Source organism: Pinus tabuliformis, chromosome 1_1 (genome assembly GCF_031772625.1).
Source record: "Pinus tabuliformis cultivar Carrire ecotype Pingquan chromosome 1_1, CPIR1, whole genome shotgun sequence".
Classification (NCBI taxonomy): Eukaryota; Viridiplantae; Streptophyta; class Pinopsida; order Pinales; family Pinaceae; genus Pinus; species Pinus tabuliformis.
The window spans coordinates 23,338,997-23,357,318 of record NC_142297.1 but is presented as its reverse complement, the minus strand read 5'-3'; positions in this window follow the sequence as shown (position 1 = coordinate 23,357,318).

The window sequence follows — 18,322 nt, the reverse complement described above, 5'->3', positions numbered from 1 at the left end:
AGTAAAACTGTGATGTAATTATGTTTACATTGGAAGCTTTGATGTATTGCTGAACCATTAATATAATTTTGATTCTGCACTTTAATTCCTGTAAGTGATTATGTGTTTTAATTTTTAAAAGAACTATTGTGTTAATTTAGACTTGCTCCAGGAGTGGCAAGGGCCCACCACTGCCTGGAAGCAAGTCCTGCAGTTAATCTAGGCAATAGGAATTACGTTTGATTCAGATTTAGAAGTGTGAATTTCATTTTGAAGAAGTTAATGATTAGATCTCAAAAATCTTTCATTTTGTACCCAAGTCTTTACTCTATTTTGTAGATTTGAATAAAACACTATAGATCTTGTTTTTAATTGTTATAAACCAACAAGGATTATGTTGAACGATGACTCATGATGCATGAATGGTTTATCTGATGTGTTTCATGGTTCAGAACATTTAAAGGAATGTGTCCAATTCGAAAAGATACAGAGGTTAATCACCGTGTGATGAGTTCAAAAACGAAATTGGTTTATGTCCTGTACATTTTCCATTTGGTATCAAATCCTATAGCATCGTATTTGACATGAAAAATTCTCAGCAGTCCTGTGACAAGATATTCAATTGAATCTGCAACTTGGTTTCGAGACTTAGCACAATTATAATAAGATTGAATGGAAACTTAAAGTTAATGTTTTTCATGAAATAACTTTATGAGTTTTAGTCTAGAACAATTTTTGGTCCTTTGAATTTGAGTAGGTTAATACTGTCAGTTTAGAATATCGATTTAAGGTTTGTGTTACTTAGTTTCTTTTGAGTGTTTGCAAAATTAAATGCTTGTTGATTTGTTACATGCATCCTGGGACTTAGGCTCAGCAAATTAGATTTCATTTTATTGGATTTTTTTCCTTAGCATCAGATTGTTTTGATTAAGAATTATTCTTTGGTATGCATTTAGTATGATTTTGATTCTGTAATGAAGGCATGAGTTTGGTTTAATTCATTTAAAGAGTGAAGTTGAGCTTTTGAGTAGTTTGTCTCATTCGAATTGAAGGTTTTTATTGGAGAATGTTGAGTGATAAATTGTAGTAATTAAATTGTGATAAGTTCCTCCTAGATAATGATTTGAATTTCTTAATTTAAGCAATCATTTCTCTTTTGTTTTCCGATCAATGAAACTAGGATTGATATCATAGTTCAGTTTATATAGAGGTTGGATTATTTAAGTAATGATTGATATTATTTTGCAATAGAAATCTGTGTTGCTTGAACTATAAATTTTGAAGTAGTTTGCGTAATGGCTTTGCATCAATTTGTTTGTTTTCTTTACCATTAAGTGAGCTTTGAATTAGCCAGGTTATGATCCAAATAGAGTAGTGATTAAGGTTTGAATAGAATAAGGATTTAGCTTGATAAGCTTCTTTGCTTCGGTTTGTGTGATTGGAAATAGTTTGAACAATTCTACGATTATGTACTTAGACAGTAAATTGATTTTCTTACTCTAGTTTAGGTTAGATGCTCTGATCCTGCGTTACCTGCACTTATGCCTCTAAGTCTTATGACCCCAAATTAATAATTTAATGTTGGAAACTATAACACATATAATTTCCCCAACAAAAAGAAATACGAGGGGGCAAAAGATCCTATCAAAATATTGCTCGAAGAGGCCCTCAAGTGACAAAGGAACACGATGATGGACAACTTTGCCTAGGTCCTTCAGAGACTACCCAGGGGAGACACATCTACTTCCAGTAACTCCTCTGGAAGTGCCACACCCTTTAAGGTAAAGGTTAACTTTGACATTCCCATATTTGAGGGTCATATAGAGGCAGACGTTGTAGATAAATGGTTAAATCTGCTAGAAGGGTATTTTTCTATTCATGATTTTTCTAACCAAGAAAAGATTAGTTTCGCTCTTCTCAAAGCCGCCCTCCACATCAAGGACTAGCTGGAAACCTACTGCGAGCAGAAGGATGAAAGTACAACCTCATTGTTTTCAGCTGTACCCACTTGGAATTCATTCCGAAATGCCATCAAGGAGCAGTACTACCTTGTCAGAAGTTATGAGGATAAATACATAAAGTGGACCACACTGCAACAAGGAAGGGACCAAGACGTGCTGGAGTTTACCAATGTTTTTCATACCCTTCACACAAAGTTGGGTATCAAGGATTCTGAGCTACATTTGGTACTTAAATACCATGGTTTTCTACACAAGTAAATCCAAGACGAGATGGATTTCCTGGAAATCTCCTCACTCGACACAATGTACCAAGATGCTATCAAGATCGAGCAAAAGTTTAAACAAAAGAAGCGAGAATTTGGATCTGCCAATCCAAAGCAAGGGAAAGGTGCCTGTTAGTGTCAGTGTCTTCACACTACCATTAGTGATCAAAAACTGATCTTTTTCATTTGCATGATAGGAGTCCCATACTAATGATTTTTCATTCCATTAGGTCATGGATTCATTGATGGTAGGGTTTACTTCAATTTTTCCCTCATGATCTATACTTGCTGATCCTCTTTTATATATTTCAGTCATGGTTCATGTTCACTCTGCAGTTTATTTCATTAGGTCTTAGGGTTTGGTCTCATTAGGTTTAGGGTCCCACCATGGTCAAATCCAGTTATTACATGCCAATAATGATCAGCAAGGACATGAGGAGGCCAATAATGATTGGTAAAGTCATAATTTATCAGCTTGAGAGCCGAATGTAGTTCTCACCTCAAAACTTGTTTTGAGGTGAAAACAGAGTATTATTGTTTTTATCTTCATTTATGATGTAATTTTATCTTCTCATATGTAATATTTGTTCCCCGCTGCTTCTCAGCATCTTGTGATGTTTTCAAGTACCTGCTACTGCCAAAAAATCAAGTCATCTTGAGCATCAATCCACCTGCAAGAGCAAAAGAAAACAAGCATGGAAAATAGAGTATTAAAAAGACAAATAGACATTACAAAAGTGGGTTTTTTCAAAAGAAAAAATCAAAAGGTGATCATATATAAACTCATTTTCTTCATTTTTCATGCCATTATGTCATTTTGAAAATCAAAGAGCCAAGGAGAGAGGAAAAACCGATTTCTAAGCATCCTTGAGCAAAGCAGAGGAAAGCGATGCGCTTTTGGAGGTTTTGGCCTCGCGCTGCACTCCTAGCATTTTCTCACAATGTAAAATACAACGAGCGCTGTGCTTCTGGACTGGTGTTGTGCTCGTGGGTTGTGGTGTTGCGCTTAGGCCAGCCAAGCCCAAAAATTCTCCCAGCTTCTAATTTTTCCAAAATTGCATCTTGTTTAACACTTTCCAAGTAAGTATTGCTGCTCCTCTTACTCTCTTAGTTTGCATATGTGAAATTTTTTATGGCTTTGAACTCTTAAATCTAAACCCTAATCTCCACTATAAAATGCTAGTTCTTCATTCTCCCTACCACTCACCTCACAAACTAAAGCCCTTGTCCCCACCACTCTTATCCCCTTCTACCATCCATATATTACTCCCTAAACCCTCTCCCTCACATGTTTTTCCCATACCTCCATTTACATCCATTCTTCCAAACCATTGCACATACCACTCATCCCACACCATTGTTAAACTATGGAAACTAAGAGAATCAGCGAAATCATGGATAGAGGTAGTGATTTTGAGTATGAGGAGGAAACAACCAATGATATTTATGTAGAAAGACATAAGCAGAGAAAGCCTCACAAGGGAGAAGCCCACCAGTCTAAGAGAATTACAGGTGATCTAAATCAGATCCTTAAACACTCTTAAAGTTTCCTGAACTTTGTAAAAACTCATGCCAAAGTTTCAAATCCTTATGGATGTTGAGCTTATAAAAAATAACATCTAAACAATGGCAATTTGTGATCAACATGGAGCAATGAGGACCCTCGGTCAAAGTGCATTGACCATTGGCCCGTGGTAACTGCGCGTTGGCACAAATTAATGAACCTGAGGTCAAATCCAAAAACAGGGGTAGTTTCTGATACACGATTAGTGCTAAAGTGCTAATCGTGTATCACAGGGCGTCCCCCTTAGTGAAGTAAAGCCCCTAAGCGCTCGGTCTTGAGAAAAGCATAAAACTGTATGGAAATCGCCGATCCCGGCAGAAGGTGGGTCCCACACTAAAACCAACAGGATATCAGAAGGGCTTCGAGAATTAAGTGGGTTCGACCGAGTCCCACCCGATGCCATACATTGTGTGACACGTGTCCGGTGGATGAGAGAGAAAACCGCACATCGGACAGGTAAAATTCATGCTACTTACTTGCCCAATATGGATGGAGACTGTAGGATCTGGAGGCTCCATATCAATGGCAGAGAAATGATCTGACAGATGACCAGATTCGACGAGGAGATAGGTTGAGTCACACAAGATTTGAGTGGCATGACGGATGACTTGGCAGAGGAATCAGTTTCACAGGCAATCTTGGAGAAACATAAATAACAATTGTTCAAAGAGAAATGACACTTAGTTCGTGAGAAAACAAGTGGCCACCTCTCTCTGAAGCATTAGACAGTGATGATGACGCAGAGCAGGGGAATTCAAGCAGACAGAGGCAGGAGATTCAGAGAGACAGAAAGCGAAAACGAATAGTTAGGAAGCAAATTGGCTTTAGTTCAGAAATTGACAAAGAGTAAGAGGCAGAGGTAGAAAGAGAGAAGCAGAAAGCTGAGAGGCTATAGAGAAGTGAATTGCAGATAACAAAGAAGCTGAGCTGACCTACAAAGCAAAGGCAACATTGATCCAAATAGAGACAGAGAGGGTCTGAGAGTCTGTGAACTCTAGAGAAGGCTTGAGAGGTTCAAGCAAACTCTTCTATGTATACCTGTCAGGTATTGAGTACAATATTGGACTCATACCACTTAGACCAGTTGAGGTCAAGATTCAGTAAGGGGAGTCTGTGTACTCTAGAGACTTGGGGGATCCAAGTATAATCCTATTGATCAGCATCTGTTAAGTGAGGCTCAAATTGAGTTCATTATTGTAAAAACTATGCTTTTTAAGACACAATAGAAAGGCCACCACTGAACACTGGACTAGGAGACGTAGCCTAGGAGGATTGGGTGAACTCCTTATTAAACATGTTGTGTTTATGTGTTTTCTTACTGTGTTTCTCTTACTTCTTCAATGTTTGTGTATTTCTCAATATTATCGATTCGTTGCATAAAATAACATAGGCACACCTCAGCACTTGAGTCTGTAATACCTTCATTAATTCTCTGAGGTCATTTACGAGTGATTTCAGATCAAGTGGTATCAGAGATCTAGGTTGTTAAGGTTAGAGAAGCTTGTGCTGGATTTTTTTGTTGAATGCTAACTAGATCAAAGCTTAAATTAGGAGAAGGAGAGTTGAATGAAACTAACCCAGAAACTGGAAGAGTCTATTCTAAGAGAAAAATGTCGGAAGAAAATCCCTTGGAATTAGATTCCCTATTCATGGACAATTTTATAACCCTGAAATCCATGGTGGAGGAAATGTATAGGGACTTTAAGAAACATACAGATGAAGATTCGTCAGGCTCCAAACAAGACAAAGGAGTAGAATAATCTCTCCTCTATGACAACTCTAAAGGAAAAGGGAAAGAGGAAAGATTTCTCACACCTCCTAATAGCCCTAAAACAAAAAGAAGGCATCTTTGATTAAATTAGATGTTAAATTTTATTTACCAATATATGATGGAGAGTTGAATGCAGAGAAGCTGGATAACTCGATCAGACAAATTGATTTTTATTGCAGAGTACAAAGCATTGACTGAAACAAGAGTAAGATTCAGCTGGCCAGCCTACGTCTGGGAGGCACTGCCTTGGTATGGTGGGAAGGCAGGACACAAGCTGACATGAAGAAACATGGTAAGATTCTTTTTGTTTGGAGTGAATTTGTTTATGCAATTAAAAAACAATTCTATCCAATAGCATACATGCAGCAAGCCATGATGAACTGGCAAACTCTTCGCCAATTGAAAGGGAAAAGTGTACAAGGTTACACTCAAGAATTTATGAAAAGAGCTTTGAGTCTAGGAATTTCATTAGACTCACCCGAGACTCTGTTGAAGTACATAGGTGGTCTGCACAGCTACATGAGGCACACTATCCTCATGTTTAATCCCACTAGTATAGATGAGGTATCCATTCAGGCTACACATGTAGAAGCTAGAGGTAAGAATGGGAACCCAGAAGTTGGGGGATCATCCCAACCCACTGCAAATAAAAATAAGGAGAAAAGAAAATAGAAATGGAAAGAGAGGAAGAAAAACACTGTACAGAAGAGCAAGTCCTCATGCACTCACTATAAGAAGGATGGGCATGATGATGAGCATTGCTAGATTCTTCATTCGGAATAGAGACCTAAGAAGTTCGAGGGAAAGAAGAAGACTGTTGCAACTATTCAAAAAGATTTGGGGTCAGACTCAGTAGATGAAACAACCATTGTAGCCACTAGTATAAAAGGTAAAAATTCTGAAGCATCTACTAGTAATTCTGCACAATCTACTAATAATGAAGAAAATGAGAGAAAAAGACATGAGATTTTTCATATTCGAGTTATTTCTAATCATCAAAAGATTGATACTTTGTTCGATAGTGGCTCACAAGTAAATTTAATTTTTGAAGCAGTTGTAAAGAAGTTTGGATTACTGACTACACCTCACAAGAAGCCATATCCATTAGGTTGGTTATGTGATAAAGCACAACTACAAGTGACTAGACAATGTAAACTTAAGTTCTCTTTTGGGTCAGCATTTGTAGATGAGGTTGAGTTAGATATAGTTCCTTTGGATATATGTGGAATTGTTTTAGGAATTCCTTACTTGTATGATAGAAAAGCTATTTTCTATGAAGCTGAGAACAAGTATCTACTCGTTAAACATGGAATCGAATATATTGTAAGAGCTCATAAGCTCAAGAATAATTATACTCTCATAAACTCAAGGCAGATGAAACGAATTGTAAATTCATGCAAACAATTTTTATTGGTGGTTGTGAAGGAAAAGAAAGAGGTGAAAAAGGCAATTTTGGAATCCAACCTTGATGATAAATTGAAAAAGAAATTAATTCCCTCTAGTGAATGCATCCCTAGGATTTATGGGTTTCATCTGAATGAAGAAAAGAAGCATTTAGTCTCAACCTTTAAGGGTATAGGCTACAAAGAAAATGAGATTAAAAGAGCAATTCAGAAAGCCGAGAAAAGCATGTCTCTACCTTACATTCATGGAGTTACATATAAGATTGCGAAAATCCTAAGATGGAAAAACATAGGCACGCAATTCTCAGCCCCCGGAACTATTAGGAAAGGTATGAGATCTGTTAAAGATAATATTGATAGAAATCAACTTAAAGGGGTCTATAAAATTGATTGCTCATGTGGGAAAAGCTACACTGGTGAAACAGGTCGCTCCCTGTGGACCAGACTCAAGGAACATGGAGCTGATATTAAGAATGAACGGTTTCATACTTCCGCCCTGGCAGAACACTCCTAAAAAACTAAGCACCATGTCTGCTTGGAAAGCGCCTCTATTATCGCTAGGGAAGAGCAACACCATAGGCGAAAGATCAGAGAAGCTCTTGAAATTATCAAACACCGCATAATCTCAATAGAGACAATGGTATGGAGATTAGTGGAAGTTGGCTTCCCCTAATCAGAAAAATTAACTCGCTTTAATAATAATAATAATAATAATAATAATATTTAGTACACAATTAATCAGTTACATTATTAATCATTTACACTATTAATTTTGATAATGACCTTTATCATTAATTAATTTATTTATTTATTAATTACCCATATTAATTACTTTAATTCTTAATATTAAAATATCTATTTAATATAATAATAATTATTATTAATATTTATACATTTAAATAGTTTAACTAAAATTAATCATTTACATTACTAATCATTACATTATTAATTTTGATAATGACCTTTATCATTAATTGATTAGTTAATTTATTAATTACCCATATTAATTACTTTAATTCTTAATATTAAAATATCTATTTTAATATAATAATAGTTATTATTAATATTTATTCTTTTTTTCCACTGGAAAAATCAGTAATTTTCACTAAGTTTAGAAAATTACATATAGTAGATGCCATTGGCATTGCTGTGATGTTCATACAAAATCCACCTCGCAGGGTGTTGTATCAGAGCATATTACAAAAAAGAGATAGATACATATATGTGTCTGGCTGTTTTAGCCTGTTCGAGATCAGATAGGATCCATTTGCATACAAAATAATAACCATAGTTATGTACAGTTTTCCATCATGGCAAAAAAAAATACTTCATTACTATCGTCTATCGGGACTGTTGTCCCGCTGTTCTCTCTGGTCTATGTATGGCCTATGATAAAACCTGTGTTCTTCAGTCCCTTGCTGCTCCACAATTAGCCATTCGCCTCTGGGTAGTATCGAGGCCTCTTTGGATAATTTGTCAGCCTCGCTGTTATGTTCTCTGTAAATGTGTAAACAAGAGAAATGATTAAATGCTGCTTTGAGTGTGAGAGCATCATATAATATATTGCTGAGAGTGTGTGTATGACATATAGAGGCATTATTGATCCAGTTAACAACCATCATTGAGTCCCCAAATATGTTAAGATTTGTATACTGATGTGTTAATGCGAAATGCAATAGATTTCGAATGGCAGAGAGCTCAGCAAAATTATTAGATCCTCTGCCGAATCCCATTTTTACAAGGTATCTGTGGTGTTCATTTATATGCAGTACAAATCCACCTCCACAACCCGTTTGATTTGCTGCCCCATCGAAAAAGGCCCACGGAGTCGATTTATCAATAGTGGGCTGTGCCTGTATCGTCCTGGTTCGAGAGGGGGGAGGGTCAGGTAATTCTTGGTACGCGGCGATGATGGTAGCTTCAGTCCGAGGCCAAATTACAGCCTGATCCTCGAATATGACTCGATTCCGCGCTAGCCAAGTGAACCAGGTTGCCACGAGGGGAAGGTTTAGGAGTTTGGAGCCCGGGTGGCTGTGGGTCCAGGCAGTCCATGCACCCGTGAGATCATCCCCATTCCAGTTCCCCGCTATGCCCAGTTGTGTGTAGATGTTGTTCCATAGAGTGTGTACAGCCGGACAATGGAGGAAAATGTGATCTAAGGTCTCAGATGCCACCTTGCAGAATGTACACCAGGAAGGACCATAGATGGCTCTGCGAGTAAGTTGTTCGCCCATGGGGACGATGCCTTTGAGGGCACACCAGAAAAATAATCTGGAGCGAGGTGGGGCATTTAGCTTCCAAATGACATGCCACCATGATGGCATTGGATCAAGTATTCTGTGAGTGATGAGTGCTCTGTATCCAAACTTAGGTGCGTATATACCATGATCCGCCTTACACCAAATAAGTTCGTCAGGTCCTTGTTTGATGCGGATATGGGATTCGGTTAATGCAAGAATATAATCACTCCATTCCTGATGCCACTGCGGGGGGAGATCGAGTTGCTGTGCCGATTTCCAAGCTTGGGAGAATATGTCTGTGCGCAGTTGATCGGCGATATGGGCAAAATTCCGAATGTCTCGATTATGAAGGTGTGTAATGAGGTCGCGGTTGAGGATGTGTCTGCCCCCACTATTAATCCACGGATCCAGGCCAATCCTGCCCAGCGAACCATCATTTATTCTCCATACTAGGTTATCTCGGATGAGGGGAAGGGAATGTATCAGGGCCTTCCAGATTGATGAGCATCCCTTCGATGTCCAAGATGGTAATCTAGCCCAATCCATAATATTCTGGGGCTAGATGTATTTGTGATAGGATACATGTGCCCATAGGTTTTGACTGGTTAATAGAGTCCATCCCATCTTAGCAGCAAGAGCCATAGCGAAGTCAGGAAGGTCTTTGAGACCCCATCCACCCCATTTTTTGGGCAAAGAGATTTTCTTCCAGCTAATCCAAGCAAATATTCTTTTGTCCTGATTCCCATTCCAGAGGTATCGGTTGCACAGCTGCTGCAGTCGTCCTAGGATATTCCTCGGTATCCACGCAAGTGCCATCCAGAAAACCGGGGTAGCCTCTAAGACGGATTTAATGAGCACCAATCTGCCAGCCCTAGAGAGGAATCTGAAGCTCCAGCCTGAGAGTCTTTTTTCCAATTTGGCAACCAACCAGACCCAATCAGCTATTCTTTGACAAGTAGGCTTCAGTCTGAAACCCAAATATTTGAGACCTCTATCCAGAGGGAGAACATTGTAGGGGAATACCTGAAGGGCTAGCTGGGATTCCTGTACCGAAGTGCGAGTGCAAGTGATGGTTGATTTCAACTGATTTGGTAGCATACCTGTAGCAGCAGAGAAAAGTTGAAGGATCTTTGAGAAAGTCCGAGAGTCTCGAACACTGCCATCAAGAAGGATGAGAACATCGTCCACGAAGAGCAGATGAGTGAGAGAGCATAGATCGGATATGCGGAGGCCCCGGACATCTCCAGCTCTCTTTGCAGAGTCCATGAGACGGCTAAGTCCTTCCATGACCAATAGGAAGAGCAGGGGAGATAGGGGGCAACCCTGTCTCAGCCCTCTTTCGGAATGAAAAAAGGGGGAGGCCGAGCCATTAATGAGGATGCTGAAAGTAGGGGAGGATATACAGGCCATGATCCATGAGATGTAGGCATGAGGAAAACCCAGGTGGATTAGGATCATTTTGATATAGAGCCAGCTGACCCGGTCGAAGGCTTTAGAGAGGTCAATTTTGAGGAGGATGGCTTTAAGGTGCCTGGACCATATGGAGTGTATAGCTTCTTGGGCCAGACCTATGGCCTCATGAATCTGCCTAGATTCAAGGAAAGCGAATTGTTGCGGGGCTATGGATCTGGAGAGGATAGGTCTAAGTCGATTTGCAATAGTCTTAGAGATGATTTTGTAGAGGCAATTGCACAAGGAGATAGGCCTGTAATCATCGAAGGATTCAGGGGAGTCAGATTTTGGGATGAGAGCAATGAAGGTAGAATTGATGGCATGATAGATGGATCCTGTAGTTCTGCTCTCCTCGACCACGCCCAGCAGATCCTGTCCCAGGACATCATAGAAGGCTAAATAAAATTCAATGGTCCATCCATCCGGGCCAGGGCTCTTATCTTTTTTGAACCATTTCAGTACTCCTTCCAGCTCCTCTGCCGAGACCGGATCATTTAGAGCCTCCACGTCTTCTTCCTCCACAAATCTCGGGAAGTGATTTGCCACATTAATGATATCAGGCAGATTTACTTCACGGGGACACTTGTATAGTTCCCTGAAGTGAGTGGTGCCCAGTTGAGCGAGCTTGTTAAAAGTATCTGCGATTTCACCATCAGGGGTAGGGAGCTTCCAGATAGTATTTGTTACTTTCCTGCTCTTGGCAAAGCTATGGAAGAACTTCGTGTTTTCATCCCCAGCTTGAATCCATAATGCCCTACTCCTCAGTCTTATGGATTCCTCTCTCTCTTTGAGGATCTTTGCTTTTTGATTCTCCAGTTCAATCAGCCTGCATTTATCTGCTGCTGATATGAACCCCAACCCCCTTTCGTCAGTGAGAGAGCATAATTCAGCTTCAATATGGGTAAGCTGAGCAATGTCTCGGGCCTGTTTCTCCTTTGCCCAAACAATAGATATATGTTTAATTTCAGAGAGATTCCTGCAGAATCCTTTAGCAAGTGATTCTGTGCCGTTGATAGGGTGTGAGGACCAGTAGTCAGATATCATCTTGACATATGATGGATCCTTCAGCCAGGTATGATTAAATTTGAAGGGTGCCTTGGGCTTCTTGAAAGGACCCTGAATCTCCAGGTATATTGGAGTATGATCCGACAAACCCCCCGAGCCAACCCATTGTTTGTAGTGTTGCAGTCGCTGAAGGAGTGTCTCCTTCATAAGGAATCTGTCAAGTCTGCGGGCTAGTGCAGCATCCCCTACCCGTCTGTTCCTCCATGTGGGAAGAATTCTCTGCATGGGTATATCCATAAAATTTGTTTGCTCAAGCAGGTTGGTCATGAAGTCTGTAATGGGGTCAATTTGTGCTGCCGAACCCCATGACTCCCTGAATCCCAGAGAGAAATTAAGGTCTCCTCCGATAACAACCCGGTCTTCACTCATTATGGTGAGATGTAGAAGATGCTGCCAGAACGATTCTCTCTGGGTGCAGGGGGCATAAACATTGACAATGCGAAGGTTCATACCAAGTTCAGCAGAGTATATGTCAAGCCCCAGAAAACCCGATCCTCCCCAAGTCGAGTCCACCTTAATAGAGCGAGGGTTAATACCAATGGCCAGACCTCCAGATCGGCCTACGGCATCAATGGCAGAGAAGATCCAGCCAGGGGTCAAGGCTTGCATGGCTCGAGTAATCTGATCTGCGGAACAGAGGGTCTCTTGGAGTCAGATTCTATGAGCCGCTTCATGGCTAGTTTCTTGGAGGAACTAGCCAATCCTCTGCAGTTGAAGGATAGGCACTTCATGGGGGAACACCTCTCGGGGTGTGTCCTGCTCTAAGGACCCCGTCAATGGTAGATTGCCGGCCTGATACAACCTCTGCCCCGGCTTGTTTAATAGCCTTTGAGAGATGGGATTTTCTTCCTCTGGTATTCATGGTTCCACCCTCTGGTACCGCAATGCCCAGACCCGAATGTCTGATGGGAGGCTCTTTGGCTAGAGACCTGGACCGAAGGAAATATGTATGAGGTGGGGAGGGTTCCGAGGGTGAAAGGGAGGGGCTAGCCAAGGGGGAGGAGGTGGAAATGATGGGATCAGTGGTGCAAATCAGGGGGGGGGGATGATAATGCACAGTGAACCATGGAGGTCTGTGAGGTGGATCCACATTCATTCATAACATCAAAAGAAGAATGCAAGGGGGGGAAAGAGTACCCGAGACCATACCAGCTTCTGCTGCCGAGCGTGCCCTGGTCCTTGGCGGTGAGGGTTGCCGAAGTCCCGGATCGACCGCAGGAGAGGTTGTCGCTGGGGGCGGTCCCGAAGAGGTAGGTCGTGAGGTGATAGGAGATGTCGTTCTGGTTGGAGCCGGGGTAACCCTCGGAGATTCTTCTGCTTTCTTGTTGAGTGGACAGTCCTTCGCAAGGTGTCCCACTTTGTGACATCGTCTGCAACGGAAGGGGACTCCTTCATAGTCAAGTATCTGCACTCTGATACACCTTCCCCACTGTAGAGTGATCTGTTCCTCGAGTCCATCACGGGTGTCTAGATGGACCAATATCCGCGCTAGGGTTCGGTTCCCAGATTCAACAAATGTGCGGTCGTAATCCAGGTAAGTCCCCAGGGCATTTCCGATCCTAATGAAGACTTCTTCAGCCCAAAACGGCAGTGGGAGGCCTGGCAGGCGCACCCAAATTGGTCCGGCTCCGATCTGTTCGCGTTCTGGGTCAAAGAGGGGACTCCATCTCTTGAGGAGGACCGGGGCCATTTCAATATGCCAGTATCTGCCCAAAACCAGATTTGTGTGACTTTCCTTGGAGAAATGAAGGGAAAACCATCCTCTGGGGAGAACATGGACCACAGGAAGGTCGAATAGAACACCGCCCCAGATCTCCTTTACCCATTGAGTGAGCCGTTTCACCGAGTATGCCCTTCCCCTGACATGCCCTACCAGTACAGTGTTGGCAATGTCCATGAGGTCGCCGAGAGGCTTCGATTCGTCGAACTTTATGGTAATGTCTTTTGTCGTAGCCTTTATGCACTTGATCTTCTTTTTGCAGGTGCGAGGAGCCGACGGATGGTCGACCAGGGGATTGGTAATACCATCCAGAGATGGGGGTTTTGCGGGTTTAATTTTGACAGCAGGGGTTTCGAAGCAGCCGGAGGGTCGGACTCCCGAAGAAGAGGGATTTGTTGCAGGGGGAACCGGCGGAGGGGGGGAGGGCACCGAAAGGAGGGGGTGGGAGAGCGGATCAAAAGAGGGCGAAGGGGGCGTATGTGTAGCCAGGAATTGCAGAGAGCCCGGCGAGAGCGGGGGGACCTCAAATTGCGGTGAATCGATAGGGTTTGTTCCAGCAATAGACTGAGGAGTGCGGTGAACGGCCAGCGAGACGGAGGGCGGGTACTGCGGCAGATCCGGAGCATTCGTTGATGAGGAAGGTGCAAACTGTGAGCGAGTTGCAAAGCTAGGGTTCCCGAAAATAACCTTGTCCGGCGAAGGATCCTCCGTGTAGTCCACCGCCTCTAGCTCCATATTGTCAGCCATAACTGTCTCCTGAACGGCGACCGAAAGCGACGGGTGGACTTAATATTTATTCATTTAAATAGTTTAACTAATTTTAGTATTATCCCATAATTCTAATTAAAAATAAAATTACATTGTACAAACTCATGGGTTATATATAAATTAAATAATAAATATTAAATATTATATTCATTATTCTAGGATTAATATTATCAATATTATATATTAATTCAATATTCTAGGATTACTTTGATCAATTCTTATTATGATTTTTAATATTATTAATACTAATTATTATTAGTAATTATTATATTAATAAATAATAATTATCAATAATATTCACAATTAACAATAAATTTCTTTACTAAGCTAAATAGTAACCTATTCTTAAAATTTATTAATAAAAACCAACATTTTTATAATAAATATTAAGTATTAATTCAATATCATAAAATTAATAATTTTAACATTAATTTTGATCAATATAATATCATTAATTCTAATTATTATTATTAATTATTATAATTCTAATTATTATTATTATTAATTATTATATTAATAATAATAATTAATGATAATAATAATAATTACAATAATATTAATAATAATTATTAGTGATCAATCATTTATTATAAATATTAAATATTAATTCAATTTTCTAGGATTAATACTTTTTAACATTAACTATGATCAAGATAATATATTAATTCTAATTATTATTAATTATTATAATACTGATTATTTTTATTATTAATAATAATTAATAATAGAATTAATATTAATAATAACTATCATATTAAATATTAAGTAAATAATTAATATTAAAAAAAAAAAAATTAATCTGAGACAGCCGACATCTCTTCAAAAATTATTTTTCAAATATTGACAGCCGACTTTCTTCTTTTTTCTCTCCTCATTACTATTTAATCCCTCAAATAAGCTCTTCTTCTATCCAGCATTCAAGTTGTCCTGATGATGGATCCCAGTTGGGATTTGAAACGTTGGCAGAAAATGGTTCTTACTGTGGATTCTCGGGTAACTAAGTCGAAAAAGGAAAGGAAACCTGATAAAACCAATGTATTCGAGGGTTGTGATGCTAAACAGCAAGCTGATTTAGAAAAAGTTGTTTCAGAATATGATATCTTGTTTCAAGAACCTAAAGGTCTGCCACCCAAAAAGGAAATAGTGCGTGATATTAATTTGCAGCAAGATGCTCCATTGCCTAACATCGGAATGTACAGGTTGTCTGCTTTAGATAATGAAAAAATCAAGAAGAAGGTACAGGAGTTGCTTGGGAAGGGGTTCATGAGACCTAGCAGATACCATGTGGGTCTCTAATCATCTTGGTGAGAAAGAAATATGGCTCATGGAGAATGTGCATTGATTACCGAGCACTGAATAAGATAACGATAAAATATCATTATCCCCTTCCTCGCATAGATGATCTATTAAACCAACTGAAAGAAGCTTTTTATTTTTCCAAATTAGACTTGCATAGTGGATATCATCAGGTCAGAGTTGCAGGGCAAGATGCATGGAAGACTACTTTCAAAACAAAGTAGGGATTGTATGAGTTTCTGGTTATGCCTTTTGGTTTAACTAATACTCCTGTTATTTTCATGAGAATAATGAATGATGTACTCAGACCTTTTCTTGATGATTTTGTTATTTTATATTTGGATGACATTCTTATATTCAGCAAAACATGGGAAGAACATTTAAAGCATGTTAAGCAGACACTAGATGTTTTGAAAAGAGAAAAACTTTATGTTAAACTCTCAAAATGTGAATTTGTCAAAACATACTTGAATTATTTGGGACATATAGTAGGGAGTGGTGAATTGAAGATAGATCCCTCTAAGGTTGCAATCATTGTAAACTGGCCTAAACCCAAAACTTCTACTAAAGTTAGAAGCTTCTTAGGAGCAACACAATATTGGAGAAAGTCTATTTCTAACTTTTCCTTAATTGCAGCTCCCTTACATGCTTTAACAGGATTGAACAAGGTGTTTCAGTTGGGAGGCAAACAGCAGAAAGCCTTCAACACCTTGAAAGAAAAGATTAGTACAACACTAGTACTAGCACTGCCCGATCTTGAAATACCATTTGAGATTCAAACGGATGCCGGTGACTATGCCATGGGAGCAGTGTTGATGCAGCACAGTAAACCCATATGTTATCATTCTGAGACGTTTAATTCTATAGTAGTTAACTATCCCACATATGATAAAGAATTGTATGCATTAGTAAAGAGTGTGAAAAAGTGGAAACATTATTTAATGGGCAAAGAGACAGTTATACATACTGATCATCAACCACGCCAATATCTACACTCCCAAACTAAGTTGCAGCAATAAAGACACCTTAGATGGATGGGTTTTCTACAACAATTTCATTTAGTCATTAGATATAAAAAGGGCATACACAATAAAGTTGCAGATATGTTGTCTAGACCAATTATAAATGCATCCACTATACTTAAGCATAATTCAGTATTGCATGAGAGCTACATTGAACAATATGCTCAAGATATAGATTTTAAAGATGTATATGCAACTTTAAGTCAAGGAAAACAAGTAGAAGAATTGGATTATCATGTTAAGGACCAACTCTTGTATCATTTTGGGAAGCTATGCATTCCACAAACTGAAAGAGTAAAGATAATTCAAGAAGTGCACACTTCTCTGGTATCAAGTCACTTTCGTGTAAGTAAAACAGTTGCACAGCTGCAAAGATTTTGTTATTGGCCAAAAATGAAAGAGACAGTTTCTAGATATGTAAGAGGGTGTACCATGTGTGCTAAAAGCAAGTCCAACAATAGAAATCTAGGCTTTTACACTCCACTACCAGTTCCTTCTCATCCTTGGGAAAGTGTTTCCATAAACTTTGTTGGAGGGCTGCCTAAATCTAGGAAAGGTCATGACTATTTATATGTTGTTGTGGATAGGTTCAACAAAATGTGTATTTTGATACCTTGTAATAAACAAATTACAGTTGAACAAACTACAAAGTTGTTATTTTAGCATGTATGGGTTCATTTTGGATTACCAACTTCCATTGTATCTAATCGAGATTCTTGATTTTTTGGGAAGATTTGGTCGAGTCTGTGGGAACTAATGGACACCAAACTAAAGAAAAGCACAACCTTTCATCCACAAACAGATGGCCAAACAGAAGTGGTCAATAGGATAGTGATCCAATTGCTTAGAGGTTATTGCAACAAGCATCCCAAACTTTGGGATGAAAATTTATGTTACGTGCAGCATGCTTACAATCGAGCTAAACATTCTTCTGCACAAAGATCTCCTTTTGAGACCTGTTTTGGTTTCACACCAAGGTCTCCCTTGGATTTTGTCTTTGGTAAAGACATAGCAGTTGATGGACACAATGATGTGGACAAGGAAAACAAGTTCATTTAAAAAATCTAAGAGATTCACCAAGCAGTGTAGGAACAGCTAGAAAAGAGCCAAGCCAAGCACAAGGCAAGGCATGACAAGCATCGGGTGGAGCATAGCTTCCAAGTTAGTGACCTAGTCTAGCTGTATATTACCAAAGACAGAATGCAAGATGAAGGTAAAATGCTAAAGCCAATAAGGTATGGACCTTTCAAGATACTTGAGAAAATTGGTGAGAATGCTTTTCGCCTTGATCTACTAGCTTACATGCACATCTACTCAGTTGTTAATGCAGACAACTTGAAACTTTTTGAACCTTCATTAATTGAAGATCGAGAAGAGCAGATTCAATTTCCTTCTATTGATGATCTGTTACCTAAATATCTCAATGAATTGTAGGAAGATACAGTTCTGGACAAGAAGGTAAGAACTACATGCAAAGGTGACGTTGAGTACCTCAGGATCAGACTTAAAGGTTCAAAGCCAAGTAGTGCGAAATGGATAGAAATTGGGAAAGCGAGGAAGAAATACCCTCACTTGATTGATGCTTAAAATAAAACCAACTTTTGGTGGTCCAAAATCTTTTTTAGTGGGAAGGCCGTGATCTGAAACGAATCCTAAACACTCTTAAAGTTTCTTGAACTCTATAAAAACTCATGTTGAAGTTTCAAAGCCTTATGGATGTCGAGCTTATCAGAAATAACCTCTAAACAATGGTAATTTGTGATCAGCATGGAGCAACGAGGACCCTCGGTCAAAGCGCACGGACCATTGGCCCATGGT